The sequence below is a fragment of the Antechinus flavipes genome, chromosome 2, assembly GCF_016432865.1.
Source record: "Antechinus flavipes isolate AdamAnt ecotype Samford, QLD, Australia chromosome 2, AdamAnt_v2, whole genome shotgun sequence".
Classification (NCBI taxonomy): domain Eukaryota; kingdom Metazoa; phylum Chordata; class Mammalia; order Dasyuromorphia; family Dasyuridae; genus Antechinus; species Antechinus flavipes.
The window spans coordinates 107,571,250-107,590,479 of NC_067399.1; the positions used below are offsets into that span (position 1 = coordinate 107,571,250).

Genomic DNA, 19,230 nt, shown 5'->3' on the forward strand with positions numbered 1-19,230 from the left:
ACTTTTGGTTCTGGCTGTTGATGTGCAATTATAGATTGCACATGATGCTAAAGGGGATTTGCTTGGTCGCCAGTGACAAGTGGAAGTACAGTGAAGGTAGTTTATTTTTGCCACCTCTTCAATTATGTGGAAGGGAAATAAGTCAGCAACAAATTTATAGTTTTTACTTAGCTAATTGTGCACACATTTTTAGCCAAAGGTTGCACAATTTGCTTAATGTATCACTGTAAATGATGACAGTCTATAGGTCAGATTGATTGAAGAATAAAGCTAGCTTATTCTACAAACTGTCCTGTCCAAATTAAAAGCCAGTATCACTTAGTCAAAGTTGGTGGTTGTAATTTAGGCAGCATTAAAAGTGAAGCTCAGGTGCCTCTAGCTATCTTCTATCAGCTAGTGCAAGTCAATATGGAACGTGGGCAGGCTCCTTCCAAACTTTACTGCTTTTGAACAGGGAAACTGGTGATCTCTTTTCTTCCTCCCCCTCCTAACCCCTAGAGTTCTAAGTACTTTCATGACACTCCAAGATTTCTGTAATTATCTCAAGAGATAGCATGTAAGTCTTCATTTTTTTTTTCAAAATTGATTTTAATTAGCTCTAATTTCTAAAAATCTAGGCCAAAGAAGATTTTTTTAGGAGAAAATAGTTTGGGGTGGGGAGGGGAGAACTGGGAGAAAGAACTGTGAATTCAGATTCCCAAAAGGTTGCTGCCATGTCTCTTGTAGCCTTGTAGCAAGCTTGGATTTTTTAGCTGTTAATTTATACAAATAACCAGCATACCTCCTATATGTAGTAGCACATTTTCCCAAGCATTAATGTGTTAACAAGGTATTATGTACAGAAGGGAAGCCTGGTTACTAGGTTTTTTATCTTCATTTAAAACAGACTAATGGAAAGCTAAAGGATTCTCAGGGAGAGTGAGACAGAATGTCAGGCACATTAGATTTAAATGGTTTGAGGATTTGGGTTTTTTTTTTTTAAGTAATGTCTTTCCATCTACCCTCTAATTTACTAGACAATACCTTTTCTTTTTTTTCCCCAGAGTTATCTAGTATAAGGTGGCCTAAATATCAGCCCTTTCAGGTGTATTTAAAACAGATTTCTTGGTATTTCTCATATGATTCACAAGAGACCTTGACAATAACAATTTCCTAGCAAAGATAACATCTGATATAGTTGCATACATTTTCAAAATATTATATTCCTTCAAATATCACTAAAATGGACCTAGATGCTGATCATCTGCTAATGTCAATTTTCACAAATTATTTAACTTTCCTGAACTTCAATTTTCTCATCTATGAAATGGGACTGTTGGTCACTGAAATTTTATATTACTGTAAATCTGAGATACCACAGTTATTATAATAAATCTTATTCTATTTGGGGTATTTGTTTATTCATTTGCTAGGCTTGTGATCACTTTAGTATGAGGAATTACTAGTAAGGAAACTCTTTGGTAGCAAAGACTTGCAATTGATCTGGCACATATAGACCTAAAAAGTTGCCTGAAATAGCAAAAAGCTTATTGACTTGCCTAGGATCAAACAACCAATATGTGTCAGTGTAAAGAGTGAAACTCCCATTGCAACAACATTCTATCCATTACGTCATATATCCTAACATAATGGATAGAGACTGGACCTTGTCATCAAGGTAACTGATATCTTCAGGTGGTATCAAAGTGACTCTAGTATATCTTAGTAAGCTATGAAGGTTTCTAACTTGGAGTTATGACAGTTTACTATCTTATAGCTAACCTACCTAAGTGATGAAATTCTTTTTTACCAAAAATTAGCAACTACTGTGTGGATGTTATGACCACAGAGATTTGTAAGATAGTCAAAACATTTATTAAGCACCTACTACATGCCAATCCTGTGGTAAGTTCTGGGAATAGAAAGAAAAAAATAGCTTTTGCCTTCAATGGGTCTAATGGGAAACAGAACAGAGAGGCACATCTGTGTCTATCAGACTCATTTATACTTTAGGAAGCTATTTGATAGCTGATTAGAGTTTACGCAAAAATGAAGAGAGATTTAAGCAGGGAGACCCATCAATGGTATATTATGGTAGTCCATGAATGAAGAGGTGGGAACTTGAATGAGAATGGCGATTGTGTGTAGAAATAAAGAGGTACATAAACAAGATATGTTGTGAAGGTAGAAGTATTTGATAATAGATCTGAGATATGTAGTGAAGGTGAGATAGCATGCAAGGATGATGCTGAGATTGTGAACCTTGGTGACTTTGATAGTGATAAGTTCAGAAGAAGGGAGAATTTTAGGAGATGGATTATTTCTTGGATATGTTGAGTTGGAGATGACTTTGTGAAATTTATGTTTACTGGAGGTATCAAGATCATGATTCGCATTGTCAGCCAACCAGTTAGTAAATATTTATTAAGCTCCTTCTGTCTGTTGTACCCTGTGCTAAACCTTGGGATGCAAAGAAAATAAAAGGAAAATAAAAAATAGTTTGTTTTTTTTTTTTCTTAAGGAATTCAAGATCTATGGGGGGAAACCACACTTGAACAACTAAATGCAAACAAGATATATGTGAACTAAATTTAACATAGTTAACAAAGGGAAGACACTATAATTAAGAGAGATCAAGAAAGAATGCTCGTAGATATTAGAATTTGAGCTGAGAGTTGAAGGAAATCAGGGAATACAGAAAAGGTGGAGAAAAGCGAAACTTTCTGGGCCCTGGAGAGAGTCGGAAAAATTTCCCAGTGTTGGGAAATGAAATATCTTGTGTAAGGAACAGCTAGAAGGGTAGTGTCTCTGGATTGTAAAGTACATGGGAATTGTAAGGAGTAAAAACTGGAAGAGGTGAGGTGCAGGAAAAGTTATGAAGGACTTTGAATGCTAAATAGAATCTTTTAGATTTGATCCCGGAGGTCATAGGGAGTGTGAAAATTTATTGATCAGAAGGTATGGAAGGGGAAGGTGACACAGAGAGCCCAATGAAATAAAATATTCATTGACGTATTTATTTATGATTTTGGAGAAAAAATTGACATCTTCTGTTTATGGTTTATAATTTCACTCATTCAACAATTTGCCAAACATTTAATAAAGCCATACTATTTTTAAAATAGAGTGCTCAGGTGACAAGACGGAGGAAAAATAGTCCAATTCCTGTCCTTAAAAATAATATTGTTTAATGGGGAGGAAAAAAAGGGTGGACACAGAAGAGAGAGAAAGGGATGGGAGAGGGAGGGAGAGACAGAGATACACAAAGATAGACAGAGAGACAGACAGAGACAGATTCAGAGATGTGATGGCCCTGTTTAGCACCCAGAGTCTTTCAAAATCAGCCAGAGTCAGGATAAGGGAAAATCCTTGATCTTTATTCTTTGTGGAGGTGAAGGGGAATGGCATAGGGAGTGAGAGCAATCGACACTAATCTGGCCATTAGTGCCTCTGGCTCTCTCACTCCACCCACCAAATCTTCTACACAATCTCCTATACAACACATCAAACTTGCACAGAGAGTGGGCTGGGCCATTCTTTTTCCAACCATATATTAATAGAGTATTGTCCAATTGCTAATTAGCCTTAAGTGCTCGAACTCAGTGCATCTGCTCAGCTTTAGCCCATTACACAGAGAGACAGAGAAAGGTACACAGAGAATCAAAGACACAAAAAGAGACACAGAGATACACATAGAGATACAGACATGCAGAGAGAGCAAGGAAAACAGACAGAAAGAGACAAAGACAGAGACAAAGACAGAGATACACAAAGAGTCAAAGACACATAAGGAAAGAGACAGAGATATACACGGAGAGACAGACCCAGAGAGAACTAGACAGACAGAGAGACAGAGACAGAGTTAGAGACAGAGAAAGATAAATAGAGACAGAAAGACAAAGAGAGACAGACAGAGATAGAGACAGAAAAAGAAAGAGAAAGAGAGATAGACAGAGATAGAGACAAAGAGAGACAGAGACAGACAGAGATAGAGACAGATACAGACAAAGATAGAGACAGAGAAAGAGAGACAAGAAGAGAGAGACAGAGATAGAGAGACAGAGACAGACAAAGATAGAGACAGAGAGAGACAGAAACAAACACAGACAGAGATAAAAACACAGAGAGAGACAGAGATATACACAGAGAGACAGACCCACAGAGAGAGCTAGAGAGACAGAGAGACAGAGACAGACAGAGTTAGAGATAGAGAAAGAAAAACAGACAGAGACAGAGAGACAAAGAGAGACAGACAGAGATAGAGACAGAGAAAGAGAGACAGAGACAGACAGAGACAGAGAAAGAGAAACAAAAAGAGACAGAGATAGAGAGACAGAGACAAAGAGAGACAGATACAGACATAGACAGAGATAAAAACACAAAGAGAAACAGAAATACACACAGAGAGACAGATACACAGGGAGAATAAGAGAGAGACAAAGACTGACAGAGAGACAGACAGCGAGAGATAGACACACAAAGAGAGACAGACACACATAGAAAGAGAGCAAGAGACACATTCAGAGAAACACACACACACACACACACACACACACACACACACACACACAGCCAGAGGCACACAGAGACAGAGAGAGACAGAAAGACAGAAACAGAAACAGAGAGACAGAGACAGAAAGAGACAGAAAGACAAAGAGAAAGACACAGAGAGAAAAAACATTTAGAAATAAGTGTAATATAGGTGTATGATGGGATTGTGTAGATGAAAAAGAAAGAACAAGAACTTCTGAAAATCTAAGAAAACATTTATTAAGAACCTATTATGTGCTAGGCACCATGCTAAGCACTTTACAAATATTATCTTATTGATCTTCTTAACAACTTTGAGAAGTGAGTGTGATTATAATTCCCCTTTTACATTTGATGAAACTAAGTTAAAGAGTTGACCAAGATCACATAGTCTGAGGCTAATTTGAATTTGGATGTTCCAGATTCTAGATTCCAGGCACAGGAATTTATCCACTGCCCCACCTAGCTTGTGATATCCTAAAGAAGACAATTTCCATATTGCCTTAGAGTTCACAAAGCTGCTCTCTACCAGCAATCCTGAGGGAAGGAGTACAAGAATCATTACCTACATCCTACATTTTACAAATAAAGAAACTGAAATCCAGAAAAATTAAAGGAATTCCCCAATATCAAACAGTTAACAATTACAGATCAAGGATTCAAACCTAGTAGAGAGGCCATGTATAATGGTGGGGAGTGCTGAACCAGGTCAAGAAGACCTGAATTCAAAACCACTTCTGAGCTTTTCTAGCTGGGTGATCTTAGTCAAGTCACCTAACATCTATGAGCCTGTGTTTACTTATTTATAAAATGAAAATAATAATAAAAAAATAATAATGTGGATAATAGTATTTACCTCACTATCTCAAATGAAATATTGTATACAAAGTGCTTTGCTATATCGAATGCAGCAGTTCTCAAAACACTTTTAGAGAATTCACAAGATTAAAACTGTTTTCGTAATAATACTAAGACATTTCAATTTCCATTAGGGTAAATATTGATTGCTATAATGAAGCTGGGACAGCTAGGTGGTGCAATGGGTAGAACACTGGGCCAAGAATATCTGAGCTTAAGTTTAGCCTCAGACACTTACTAACTGTGTGACCCTGGTCAAGTCACTTAACCATTCTGCCTCAGTTTCCTTATTTGTTAAATTTCTTTGAGAGGTATCATCAGTTATTTTTTTAAAGTGTAAAGACATCCTAATATCAAAATGTTTGACAACTGTTCTTTAACATATTAGATAAGTGTCAACTTTCAAGTCTTCTGACTCAATGTAGTATTCATTGTAAAATACTTTGATCACAAGAACAAATATTACATTTTAAAACTGTGATGTAGGCTTTGCTTTGTTTTGTTTTTAAGTTGACAAGGATTTTTCCTCCTTAACTTTTAAAATATACTTATGGTTTTTGGTTGTCGTTTTGTTTTGTTTTGTTTTGTTTTTTTCATCCCACAATTCACATTAAATTAATTTGTAAGCAGGGTATTTTTTCAAAGCAGTATGTTTCCAGTTTTTTAAGAGATATAAGACTAATGATTTGTTGTGCTCAGTTGCTCAAATGAGATTTGGATTTCAGAAGCATAACATTTCTGGTGAGTTACCTTTAGCAGGACAAATAGACTTTTTTTTTCTTCCTTAGAGGAATGAACTTAGAGCTTTTATTCTGCCTCCTATTGAGAAGAGTGAAGTTGAATTTATAATTCCTCCCTTAGCTGAAGCACATAGATTTCATCCTTTGCAAAATTCAAATTTAAAAAACTTAAAAGGGCAAAGCCAACTTGAATCCCTTCAAAATTGCTTAAATCAAGGACCTCGTGGGCTTGCAATTGTTTTCAAAGAGGTTTTGGTGAATTTCCAGTTGTCATCAATACATTCTCATGCTGTTTTAATAATATATGGTTCACTTGCCACATTATCTGTGAAAAGATTCTGAAAGAGCTAATTGGACAACTAGTCTCTCATCTCTATTTTTTTCTCTAGTTCTACCTTCTTTAAGAAACCTTTCCCAGTCTCAATTTTAATGCTTGCCCTCTAAGATTATTTCATATTTGTGTATGTATATGTGTGTGTGTGTATGTGTGTGTATGTGTATAATTTGTGCATAGTTGTTTGCATGTTGCCTCTTCAATTAGACTGAGCTTTTTGAGAGCAAGGACTAGTTTCTGTTTTTTTTGTTGTTGTTGTTGTTGTTGTTGTTTGTTTGTTTGTTTGTTTCATTTTGTTTTTATTTTTTACCTTTCTATATATCTCAAGTACTTAACACAGTATCTGGCACATAGTAGGACTCAAACATCAATTGATTGACAGAATCTTTCTAATCCATTATTCACAATGGCACCAGATAAGTCTTAATGAATTATTCCATCCTTTTATTCTTTTGGTAAAGCCCCTATTGTCTAAATAACAAATTCCAAATTTATTAATTTATGGTTTAATAATTTGACCCTAGTGTTTTTTTTTTCTAACCTTCTATCTGGATACTCCCTAACTCTAATTAGTCTAATCTATTTAAAGTCTCCAAATATGTGTTATGCACTCTTGCCTTTGCCTATATTCTTATCACTGTTTTCTCTATCTATCCAAATGTCACCCATCTTTTAAAGTCTTCCTCCAATTGCTTTTTTTTCCCTCCTTGGTTACTTTGAGATTGTATTGGAAACACTTTTATCCAAAGCCTGGAATAGTCAGAGTATCTGATTTATGCAGTTTCTATAAAACCAAATAGCACTAACTTTAAAGAATAATACATAGGGAATGAAAAACACAAAGTATGTTCACAAAAGGTCAATGTGATTAGGAAATACCATTTATTGTAATTTTAGGTAGTTCTAAGTTTATTTTTTAAGTGGATTACTTAACTGGATTCTTCCAGAGGTAACTGAGGTCCACATTTCTTAGCCAGTGTGTCATTTATGATTTCATTGGCTTATACTTTACTGGTATGAGTGGTTGTTGAGCTCCAGCCAAGATGAATCAGTTTTTATCACAAGATGGAAGACTTTTTTCGATACTGTTATATCTTGATGTGTCTGTTTTCTCCTACTGGTTAAATACCAGTGATGTTTCAGGTGGTGAGGATACATTGAATGCTTTAAAGAGAGGAACAGTATGTAGCCCAGGACCCTTTAAAATCGGAAGCTTGAAATTGTGATAAAAAGGATGCAAGTGGACTATTTCATTTTAACCCAAGTGCCTCATTTCTCTTCTCTATCTCTTCATAGTGCCCCAAAGATATAGCAATGCAAAGGAGGAAACAAAAGAAGATGGAGGGAGGGACTTTTTATAGGAGTCCTTTGTTTCATAGTTAGTATCTCTTTCTCTCTCTCTTTCTCTCTCCCTCTCCTTTTTCTTTTCCCTCTCATCTCCCCTTCTCTCCCCTCTCCCCCCCCCCATATGTGTGTGTATGTTTAAAATCCATATTTCACTTGACTTTAACTGAAAGTTCTAGAGGAGTACAGGATGTTTGAGCTATAACATATAGGGAAGTATGTCTCTCAAATAGACTATTGAAACTAGGGGAAATGAATATGAAATGATGAACAACTGCTACTTTTAGTTATTTGTAAATCATATTGTTTTTAACTTGCTAATTAGAAATATTGTGTGCTTCAAAAATTACAAAGTGTTAACTTAAATGGTGAAAACATAATCCCTACATGATGATATCAAATAAGGCTTTTTTAAGGAAAGGACTATTTTGGTTTCTGGAGGTAGGAGAATTTTTTATGAAGAAAATACTTTTTGCTCTTCAGGTGGTAAATTTAGATGTAGGCTTGAATAGAATAAAAATGGCTTGTCAGAGAAGATTTTTTTATTGATATCTCCTGTTTATCTTAATGCTAGTAATTAAATTGCTAATTATATGTTTCGGTTGCTGTGGTCATGCTTTTATTACATAATTGCTCAAGTTTTCCTTGATCCTTCAACAGTATGTGTACATTAGCTAAATTTTAATGTATAGACACTTTGGAAGAAGGTCATTGACTCTGTTATGATTAGATAAATCAAAAGAATCCCAACTCTTTCATAGTTATGTGGATTTGGGTAATATTTTAAACAACTTTTCAGATAACAGTTGGTCAGGGCAGTTGCAGTCATTAAGATGATATGTTCACATATTAGGAGTGGAAAAATATAGAAATAAAACTTTTATAAAGGAATTTAGTGTCTTTTCCAGGAAAAATAAAATATATTAGCTTGAGGTAATCTGAAATATAAATTTAATCATTTGATTCGTGATAGGAAAGTGTGTTTTCCATATTTACTCAAAAAAGTATTTGATTAGGTGATATATAATTCAGTCATCATGCTTTTTTTTTTTTTTTTGCCTTTGAGTTTAGGCATAATTTTTGTCAGTGTGTTTCAATGTATTCATGAATTTTTCTCATTTGTTTATTTTATGCAAACCATAAGAGACATTTTTCTCAGCGAAGATTGCCTCTTTATTTTATTTTGAAATATTTGTATATTTATTTCATTAAATGAGATAATGCTTTTTCTTATTAACATAATTTCCAGTACATTAAACATATTTCTCCACAGACAGAAGAGAGGAATCAAATTAAATGACAGTTAAATCACTTGCAGCAATTTCAACTGTTAAAAGAAATAAGTGTCTCTGTTTTCTTTGTGATCACGAGATGTGCTGTAAAGGGAAATGAAATACTAAGGAAAGAAGGGAAAACATAAAGAAATAATGACTGACTTATTGCAGTAATACCACTGAGAGAAGAAAAATTCACTACAAATAAAAGAGGAAATAATACAGTGGATTTGAAAGTTACCAAAATTCATTTCTTATTGATGAGTTCAGTGGAAGCCTAATACTAAGTAAACTGATGAAAAAATCAATGCAATAAACTACAGATGATGAAAGTTGAAATAAATACATTGTGTATGGAAGATCATTATTCTAAATGCCTTTAATTTTTTAATAATTCATTTCTTTACATTTATTAAAAAAGGAATGCATTATATATTGCTTGACTCAAAATGCACTTAATAAGCAATGACTGTAGTTCAATATTTTGTAAATTATCTCCAAATAGTCCCTGTGACCAAGAAAATCATGTCATTCCAAAAAAAGACTGCATTAGTCTCAGGTGAATCTTACTGCTAAAAATGGTGAGGATAAGTACTGAGAAACCTGGCATTTATGCAGTGCCTTTGGTTTGTGAATGCTTATATTGTTTTCCTTAAAGAGGATTGTCTTTAGGACCACAAAAGAGATGGAATATATATTTTTTATTTCTAAAAGTTGGAAATAGAAACTTTAAAAAAAAATGGTAGTGTATCTTTAGAAAAGGGAACACTTAACAACCACCACAAATTTATGGTAATGACAGGGTAAACCAGTAGTTTGCTTCATTCAGAGATGAAACATTATTTGGAATGGAGGTTTCCTAAATTTCTGAGTTTGTAGAGTGTGTTTGCTGACATCTTTATCCATATTTCAAATAGCACAAACAAGTTAACTTCTACTAATTAAATCTAATAAACTGCTTAATTCAGTGGAGGTGAATACTAATGATGATGATATGACTAATAATAATTATAATAAAACATATCCAACTGACTCTTTTACCACGCTGACTAGTTATTTGACTCAGTTAGAATAACTCTTGTGTGTCCCCTGTTCCTCTCTTCCATCAATTATTTACTCTTCCTTTCTCTCTCACACCCCTGTTTTCTCTCCTTTTTTCTTTATTACTCTTCAACTCAGATTCTTTCCTTTTTTTTTTTTTCCTTTTTCATCTGTGTCCAAACTTTAGTTACTCCTCTGAGATAACCCTTTTCTGAGAAATTTTTTTTCCTAAGAATCTCTCTCTCTTTTTTTTTCTCTTTACTTTCAGACATTTGGAACTACTGCCTTGAAGAAAATATTCAACAGCCAGACTAAAATACGACATCTTAAGGTAATAATAATAATTCCCATTTTGATTCATACTAACAATTCCCAGTGTATCTGATGGCATAAACCTTCAGCTATGTTACCCTTATCTCTGCACTTACCAAGCACTATATTTGGGAAAAGGGGAAGGAGGGTCCAGGAGGAAACTGGTTTTAAAATTCTCTTTGATATTCCCTATGTGCATTTTACTTATGCAATACTTCCTTTACTTTTCTCAAAGGGTTGCTGTGTGAAAGCCACTTTGAAAGCCTTCCAGCACTGAAGAAATGAGTTATTATTAGCACTGTTATGTTTCAACTTTAGTAGGTAGTTACATTTTAGATTTTGTATTCAGGATACAGGTGATGAGGCACAAGTATAGGACACATCATCAGGATTTTTGAATTAGGCTCCAAGCCAGTTATGCCCCAGACTTGTGTCAATAAATGATTCCCATGGTAGGGTAGGGTAGCAGTGAGGTGTAAGGTCCCTATCTGAACCCTACCACATGAATGAGAGATACCTCATATTCCAGTGATAGCCAATAGAGTAAGAAAAGTAAAATGAATGAAAGGAATCAACTTTTAACTTGTTCTAAAGCACAGGGAAGACTAAATTAATATTGAAACTCAGTCTAATGCCTATTTGAATTTAAATTAATTTCAGTGAGATAAAACTTCAGTGTGGGTCCATATGGGTAGTAGTTCCCATTAGTTGTATAATCTGCCTCTCTATAGAATTTCCCATAAAGGAATTTGGATACTCTGAAAAAGTAGGATACTCCCATAAAGAAAGGGACATAATGAATTTTTGTCTATGGAGGGCAGATGATTGAACCTTTTAGGTTTTTTTTTTTTTTTTTAATGCGCCAAACCATTGATGATGTAGGTAATTCCTATTAGGCAGCTCCCTCTCAATGGAATTCAGCAAAGATTTCTGTACCGTTGAGTCTTAGAGATAGTTGTGTGGGATACAAAGGGAATGAATAATTTACCTAGGACCACTTATACAGTCAGAAGCAGGTTTGGAATCCAGGTCTTCCTGGCATCGATTCTCTCTCCTAAAATGCCAATCTACTTCTGTAAATTCAATCAAACAGAAACATCTCAGGAGAAAGATTAAGAAAATATGTAAGAAGAATACTTACAGTTTTGTTTCCCTGGATATTTCTGATGTAAATGAATAGGTTCAGTGTATTACAATTTGATTCAGTATCTGTGAGAATGTAGCAGAGGCTAACTAAGTTAAAGGAGCAGAAAGGATTAAAAGAATGTTATAAATTACTTCCTTAGGACATGATAAAACACTACCAATTCAGATAAAAGCCAATGCTTTGATTTTTTTAGCATTACCCCTGTTTAATAAGCAAAATTTATGAAATGCTTGATTTTTTTTTTACAGTAGAAAAATTATCATGTATTATAACAAACAAAAACCTTATGGAAAAATTTTGGATTTTTCTTTTCCCTACCAACTAAAAATATAAAAGGATTAATTATACTTCAGTATATTTCTTCTTGTATACACAAAGAAATTGCATGTTCATTTCACAGTTTCTTCTGATTATTAATTGACAATTTGCAGCCCTCAGTTTAGTGATCAGAAGACTTTTCTGTATTGTATGTAGCAGCAAATGCTTTTGTGAAGTAAAGTGTTACACACACACACCCCAACAAATTAAAAATGGATATGGGAAAACACCCTTCTCCTTAGAGAGTCATATCAAGTTGTGTTTAAATTACATAATTTGCAGAGCGTGGGGAATAAAGCTTTTGTAGCAGTATCTGGGGGTTATCCTCCCTTGGGAAATGCCTGCCATTTAGTGCAATCTGGTATACGCCAATGAGACACACACCCTGGTAGATAGATTTTTATTGCATCTAGATTGCATTTATTTTTGTGGGTATGGTTATTTCCCATTCTGTGTCTATATAGAGGCCAAAATTTTTTAATATAGCTTTTGTGATGGCATGAGGTCAATAAGAACCAGATGAAATAGGAGGGGAAAAGCTATGAGTAAAGAAAAAATAAAATAGGCTACTTCTTTCTGGCATAGAGCCAGTTCATTTCATAGCTCCAATGTAGAAGGATGGGTGTGAAAAGGAAGAATTTGAAGCTATGGTTGCTGTTTGATGTTTTCTACTTCTCCACTGAAAGACAGAAGAATTGTAGCTTTGATGAAGTTTCAAGAATAAGAGAACCCACATTGTTCCATTAAGTTAGTCATGAAAAGTTATTGATCTTTTTGTTCTTATTAAAAATTCTGCTGGTACAAGAACAAATTGGGACATATTTTAAGAAAGTCTTCTAATTGATACCTGTTAAATTCCTCATTGTCTCATTCTTCCTGTTTGTATCCTTAGCATCTAATAGTGTTTTGTACATACTAGGTGCTTAATAAATGTTTCATGATGAATCTGCCCTTAATGCTTTAGCAGAATCAGTGCTCCTATCAACATCCATAAAAAAATTCAAAGCATATAAAAGCAAAGATCTGGAATATCAAGTTGGAGATGAGAATCAATCTTTTTCATGTAGTGTGTCATTTTATTTTAATATAATTTACTTTAGGTATTATAAATTTAACAAAAAAATCATCAAATATGAAAATATTGCCATATAAAACTGTAAACTTCTATTATATGTAGTTTTTATAAATTATATTAAATTTAACATGGTATTAATAATATTTTCTATATTTGTTTAGGGCTTTTTTAGTGTTCTGAATTATATTTTAAAATTTATATTCATAGTACTTTCTTTTTCCTTTTGTGTGTATATATATGTATATTTGTAATATATATACATATATATATGTTCTCTCCTTTTCTTTTTTGCCTAGACCCATCCTGAAACTCTCCTTTATGCAAAATATAATTAAGCAAGATTTATTGAACACTGTGGTGTCTGAATATAGGTCTGTGTCTATATTTTATCACCTTTCTGCAAAAATGTGGGAAGCTTTCTTTAGCATTAATCTTCTCAAATAATGATGTTTCACTGAGTTGATCTGAGTTCTAGAGTCTTTCATTGTTTCTTTTCCTGACATTATTGTGGCAATTGTATAAGTTGTTCTTACGTTCTGTTCATTTCCCCCTGTATCAGTTCCTAAGTCCTCCCAAGTTCCTCTGAATTCATTGGATTCAAAATTTCATAGATCATAATAATATTCATTAAATTAATATAGTTTAGACATTTATAGATTGATATTCAGAAGAATAAGAAACTCTACTAGTCTGTTTTATACTTTCTAAAAGAGTAGATTTTTTTCTCTCTCTTGAGACCCTTTTATCCCTTATGACAAAAAATTGATTGTGTGCTTAATGATAGAATGGTGGAATTCTATCAGAGTCTGTGAGATAAAGCTGGCCTAGTAGTTTCATATAACTTAATAGACAATTTTAAGAAATACTGTTTATGCTGACCTAATTGTTTTGTGGGTAAAAAACATTGGGGCTGGCAAAAATATTTTTCACCCTTGTACTGGCCTAGAGATATGCATCCTGGACTTCTAATATCTTTTATACCTTGTTATTGAACACCGAACTATAATTTTAATTATTATTATTTTAAGGAGAAACTGTTGCTTACTTAGAGGAATGTCTTACCTAGTATGCATTAAATGGGCTGTCAACAATCTAGGTGTTGACATTACCAGCATCACACTTTTGTTTGTAATCAATAAATGGTCAGTGAAGACCTACTGTTTGTTAAGAACTTAGCCTTTGAAAAAATATTAAATACATCCTTTTGCTAAGCTTATAATTATAATTATAATTAGTGCTTATAATTAGTGAGACTAAACACATTCACACAAGTACATATCTGTATCTATCTCTGTCTGTCTTTGTCTTTCACACACACACAAACACACACATACTGAATATGTAATTGCTTAGGAAAATTACCAAGTGAGTAGTATAGTCCATAAAGGGTTACAGAATTTAGGGGATATTAAATTCTATATAACTGATTGCATATGGATTTCATCTGAGGGTAAGTTAAAATAATTAATTTATTTTGATTTTATCTCATATCAATCTATCCACTTCCAAGTCCACTTTCAAGACGAACAATGCTATTTTTCTCCTTTTACCATTTCCTTGCTCCAATTCCCTTTGTACTCCCAAAACAATTTGGGGAAAACTTGCCAGTAGATTGATAACTTGGAATAAAATTTATTTTCTTCGTATGTTTCATATGTGAATCCCATTTGCCTTTCTCTTATCCCTGGATGGCATGTGGATTTTGATCAGGGTCTCATGTTCTTTGCCACAGGAAAACTTGAGGAAAATAGTGAAGATCTCAGAAACTGGTGTCAATAATGTAGGCATCATTGAAATTGAAACAGAGTCAGCATGGCCCTGTCTTTTGGTGTGTTTCATACTTAATATTTTAATTTTGCGGTACAGCCCAGTGCATAAAGTGACTTGCTTTTAGAGATTACAATGTCTGTGAAAGTGCGTATGCAGCCAGAGTATTCTTCCCATTAACCTCTGCAAAAACTATAGTGCTTCTATACAAAAAGAACTCCCTTGGCTTTTTTGACCTTTCATTTTCAAAACAAAAAATTCAAGTACTATAATAGGAGAATAGAATAACAGCAGCCCTGGATCATGTGCTTTTCCAACTTTTCTATGTAGCCTAAACGGAGTCTAAGAGGAAAAGTTGTTGTCTTCAGTACAAGTATTGGCAAGATTTTTTTTCCTGACCCATTGATAGCAATACCATCATCTTGATTTTTATAACAACTTGTAAAAAGTATACTAAATAGATTGATGTAACTGGAAAATTATGTTTTCTCATCAGTAAAATCAGAAAATTTTAGTCCATTTAAAATTGAGAAGTATATCTTCTAGCTGATAAGATTTTTTTCATATTGTTTTATGCAAATATACATATGGAATGCAGATGCTACTTACATAAAAAATTTTCCCCATCAGCTCCTTCATTTCCATGTTTGGTCTGTTCTGGCCTTAGATTCAGCTTCCTCATTCTGCCTTTGTAGACCCCAAAGTATGGCTGGATCATTTTTATCCCATCAATGGAATTAGTTTTTCTATATTGTAAAAGAATTTGTGACTGAGCTATACCTTTGTATTGCTGTGGCTTCTGTTTCCTTCCCAAATTATGGAATCCTAAACCTGTTGGTTGAGACAACTATTTGGTATAGTGGGTAGAGTGTCAGGCCTGAAATTAGGAAAACTCTTCTTCCTCAGTTCAATCTGGCCTCAGACTCTTAGTAGCTGTGTGATTCTAAGCAAATCATTTTACTCTGCTTGCCTCAGTTTCCTCATCTATCAAATAAGCTGGAGAAAGAAATGACAAACCTCTCCATTATCTTTGTCAAGAAAATCCCAAATGATGTCATGAAGATTTGGACATGACTGAAAAAAATGACTGAACAATAAAACCTGTTGGTTATACCATGTGGCACATGTTAAGTGCCTCTTGTTACAGAAGTATCTACAAGAATGAGAACTGGTATATGGGAGAGAAAAAAAAAAAAGCTCTCCGGTAATTAGGATTCATCTACAACCAGAGTATTTTATTAATTACACATTGTAATCACATGGATAGTCACAAAACCAATCGTGCAAGGCTGTATTTAGAGATTTGTAGACAGAAGACTTAACGTAAACATAGAAATGTTAAATCTACTCAACTGTAACCTGCAAAGAAGATAACAAGAAGGATTCTGTTCTCTGTATGATTTGTGAACAATGCTAAGTAAATATTCATCATTAATATATAATAACTGTTGCTTTTGGCAGTTCACTTTTCATTTAATTTGATAATGTGTCCAGTAAATGAAGTGGTACAGGCTACAGTGTTTTACCAACACAATTGCATATTTTCAATCATTGTTAAATGAAGGCAGCTCAAGGCAAAGCTTTAACCCCCACTAGTTTTGTGTGTGATAAAAAGAGAAGGCGCTATCAATCTTTATTGTCTGTCTCGCTTACTGTAATTGCATTCAATAGTCCACTGATTCTGTTGTCTGTGCTAATGTCAGGAACAGTGAAGAGCCAGATGCTCAGACTTGATCATATGCATCCAGTGGCCACTTTGATAAGTTGGCAGCAAGTCTCTGGGTTTGATGATAAATTGTTAACGCTATAGATTATGAACAGCTGAACACTGGAAGTGTACATGGAGGAAACTTCTTACCTTGTTTTAAATCTGGCATCATGATGCTAGCTAAAGGGCATGTCATGTATTATTCAAATGCATCTTGCACTGGAAATGTGCCAATGACTCATTGTATCCCCATGAATAGTTAAAAAAAAAAAAGGAAGAAAAAAATCTGCTGCAAATTTCCACCGTGATTTGAAGATGGCATTAATGGTCCTAGGATTATGAAAAGCATTTTAAAATACCATTTAGTGATTCTGATTATCTAATTCAAGAAGAAGACTAAAGCTTTTAAGTGACATTCCTGAATAATCAATATTAAAATATATTGGGGTTACATTAGCAAATCATGTGGCAAGTCTGTATGAAACAAACTGGTATTACATTAGTTCAAATGGTGTGGTGACACACTTTTGAGAGGGAATAAGACAGTTCTTATGAAGGGCTGTGAGGAATGATGCCAAAGTAGAATTATGTGTTTTTATTCTTAGGGTTTATTTCATTTGAGATATGGTGCCATTTAATCTGTTTGAACTAATATAAGGTTTTGTAGTGGTCTATAGGACCATGAATATTTGTAACTTTTGAAAGATCATAATTGGAGTTGTAAAGTCATTAGGTCACCGTTAATATTGTTTAAGTATTTGATATAACTGGTAACAACATAACTTGCATCAGTAAGCCCAATTGCTTTTGTTTCCAAAGTTTGCCTTATCACTGATGACATTGATTCACTTTAATTTTTTTTAAGAGAAAATACAAGGTAGGCAAAAGAAAACAAATTAAACTATTCTTTCTATCTCAAATAGTGAACTTTACCTTCACTTCCTCAGAAAAGATGAGAGATAGATCATCTATTCCAATTTATCCCTGTATAAGAATTTCCCTGTAACATATCTGATACATGGTCATGCAGACTGTGTTTGAAAACCTTCATTGTGAAGAAAATGACTGCCCCAGCAACCCATTTTGCTTTGAGATCGCTTTATTTATGAGGAAGTATTCTCCTTATTGTCAAGCCTAAATTTACCTCTTTGTAGCTTCCATCTTTTGCTCTAAGTTCTACCATATGGAGCTAAGTGGAAGACATTCATTACTTCTTACTCATGACAGCCCTTTAAATAGTTGAAGACAGCTTTCAAGCCCCACCCTTAAGTTTTCTCTCCCCTAGGCTAAACATCTCCAGTTCCTTCCAATTATTCTCTGCTATGATGTCAAGGCCCTTCAACATCCTGGCTGCCTTTCTCTGAATACTCTCCAGCTTATCAACATCTTTCCTGAAATGTGGTGCCCAGTATGAAACATAATACTCTAGAAGAAATCTGCTTAGAGCCTAAATAGGTCTATCATATCCCCATTCTTCGATACTTTTGTGTTTCTTAAGGCATTCTTAGCCTTCTTGACTGCCATGTCATGTTGTTCACATATATTCTCCAGATATCTTTAGACACTATACTAGACAGTAGAGTCTGTCTAGTCATTCCTGACTCTCCTTCTTTTACTTATGAAGTAGATTTTTGTGAACCTAAGTAGAAGACTTTCCATTTATCACCATTAAGTTTCATCTTCTTAGATTTATCTCAACCTTTTAGCCTGTCAAGATCTTTTTGGATCTTGACTCTGTCATATAGCTTCTTACTTATTTCTTCCTTCTTTGTATAATCTGCATCAGTTAAGTTTCATTGGTTTCTTTCTTCAAATTATGTACAAACTTTCAAGATAAAATATTCTCATTGGTAAACTCAGGAAAATTACTGAGATAAATCACAGAGTTATTGTGAAAATTAAATGAATCATGATAGATAAAGTGTTTTGAAATCCTTAACATGTTATGTAAATGCTAGTTATTGTTAGAATACAGCATTTTTATTAATAACAATTGATGTTTTTAACAATATTGTTACAGAGGTTTCATTCTTTTTGGTACTATCAATATCAATTCTTATACTTTTCTTTTTAATAAACATTTATTAAGTATGTACTATGTGTCAGACATTGTATCAAGCTCTTTACAAATATATCATTTGATTATTAAGTCATTTAAAAATTATAATATAGATAGAAGAGTGTGGTCAGAATGGTTTATTTTGAATCTGGCAACACATATTTTTCAGCATCTGTGAAGAATGACTTTGGATTGTAGATAAAGGAGGAGCCTGCTTTGTATTCTTCAAATTATCATATAAATACTTTTTTATTTACATGTTGTATCTCCTTAGTAGAACATAAGCCCATTGAAAATAGAGACTATTTTTGTCTTTTCCTTATAATCCCAGCATCATACCCTTGATTTTTAAAAATTGACCTAGGTCTGCCATTTCATTCACATAGGGATTTGCTTGAGTGGAAAGTACTTTTGACTAATGCAGATCAACCATTGAATTTTTAGTATTAGAGCATAATCTAAGACTTTGCAAGTTTTAATAATTTGCCAATGATGATTCTGTCCATTGTGATTAAAAGAAGGACTTGAACTAGTCTTTCTAATATTAGGACCATTTTCTACATACTATGCCATATTTCTCTGAATATAGTAGGCATTAATTAATTGTCTTAAATTTATTTAAAAAATGATCATTAAGAAGAAGATTTTTCATTTTTCAAAAGAAAGCAACTTAGAATTCCTTTAGATGAGGAAGCTCTTCTTGTGTCTTTAAAGTGATTAACTTTAGAAAAAAATTGATTTACA

At 33.7% G+C, this 19,230-nt stretch overlaps 1 long non-coding RNA gene across 2 annotated transcripts in view; it reads left to right on the forward strand.

Moving 5' to 3' along the window:
• Positions 1–19,230, forward strand: part of LOC127548106 (uncharacterized) — a 748,785-nt gene that overhangs the window by 315,817 nt on the left and 413,738 nt on the right. For both annotated transcript variants that reach the window (XR_007950318.1, XR_007950319.1), the window contains exon 2: positions 10,369–10,431. This is a non-coding gene — a long non-coding RNA (uncharacterized LOC127548106). The remainder of the gene's footprint in view (positions 1–10,368; positions 10,432–19,230) is intronic.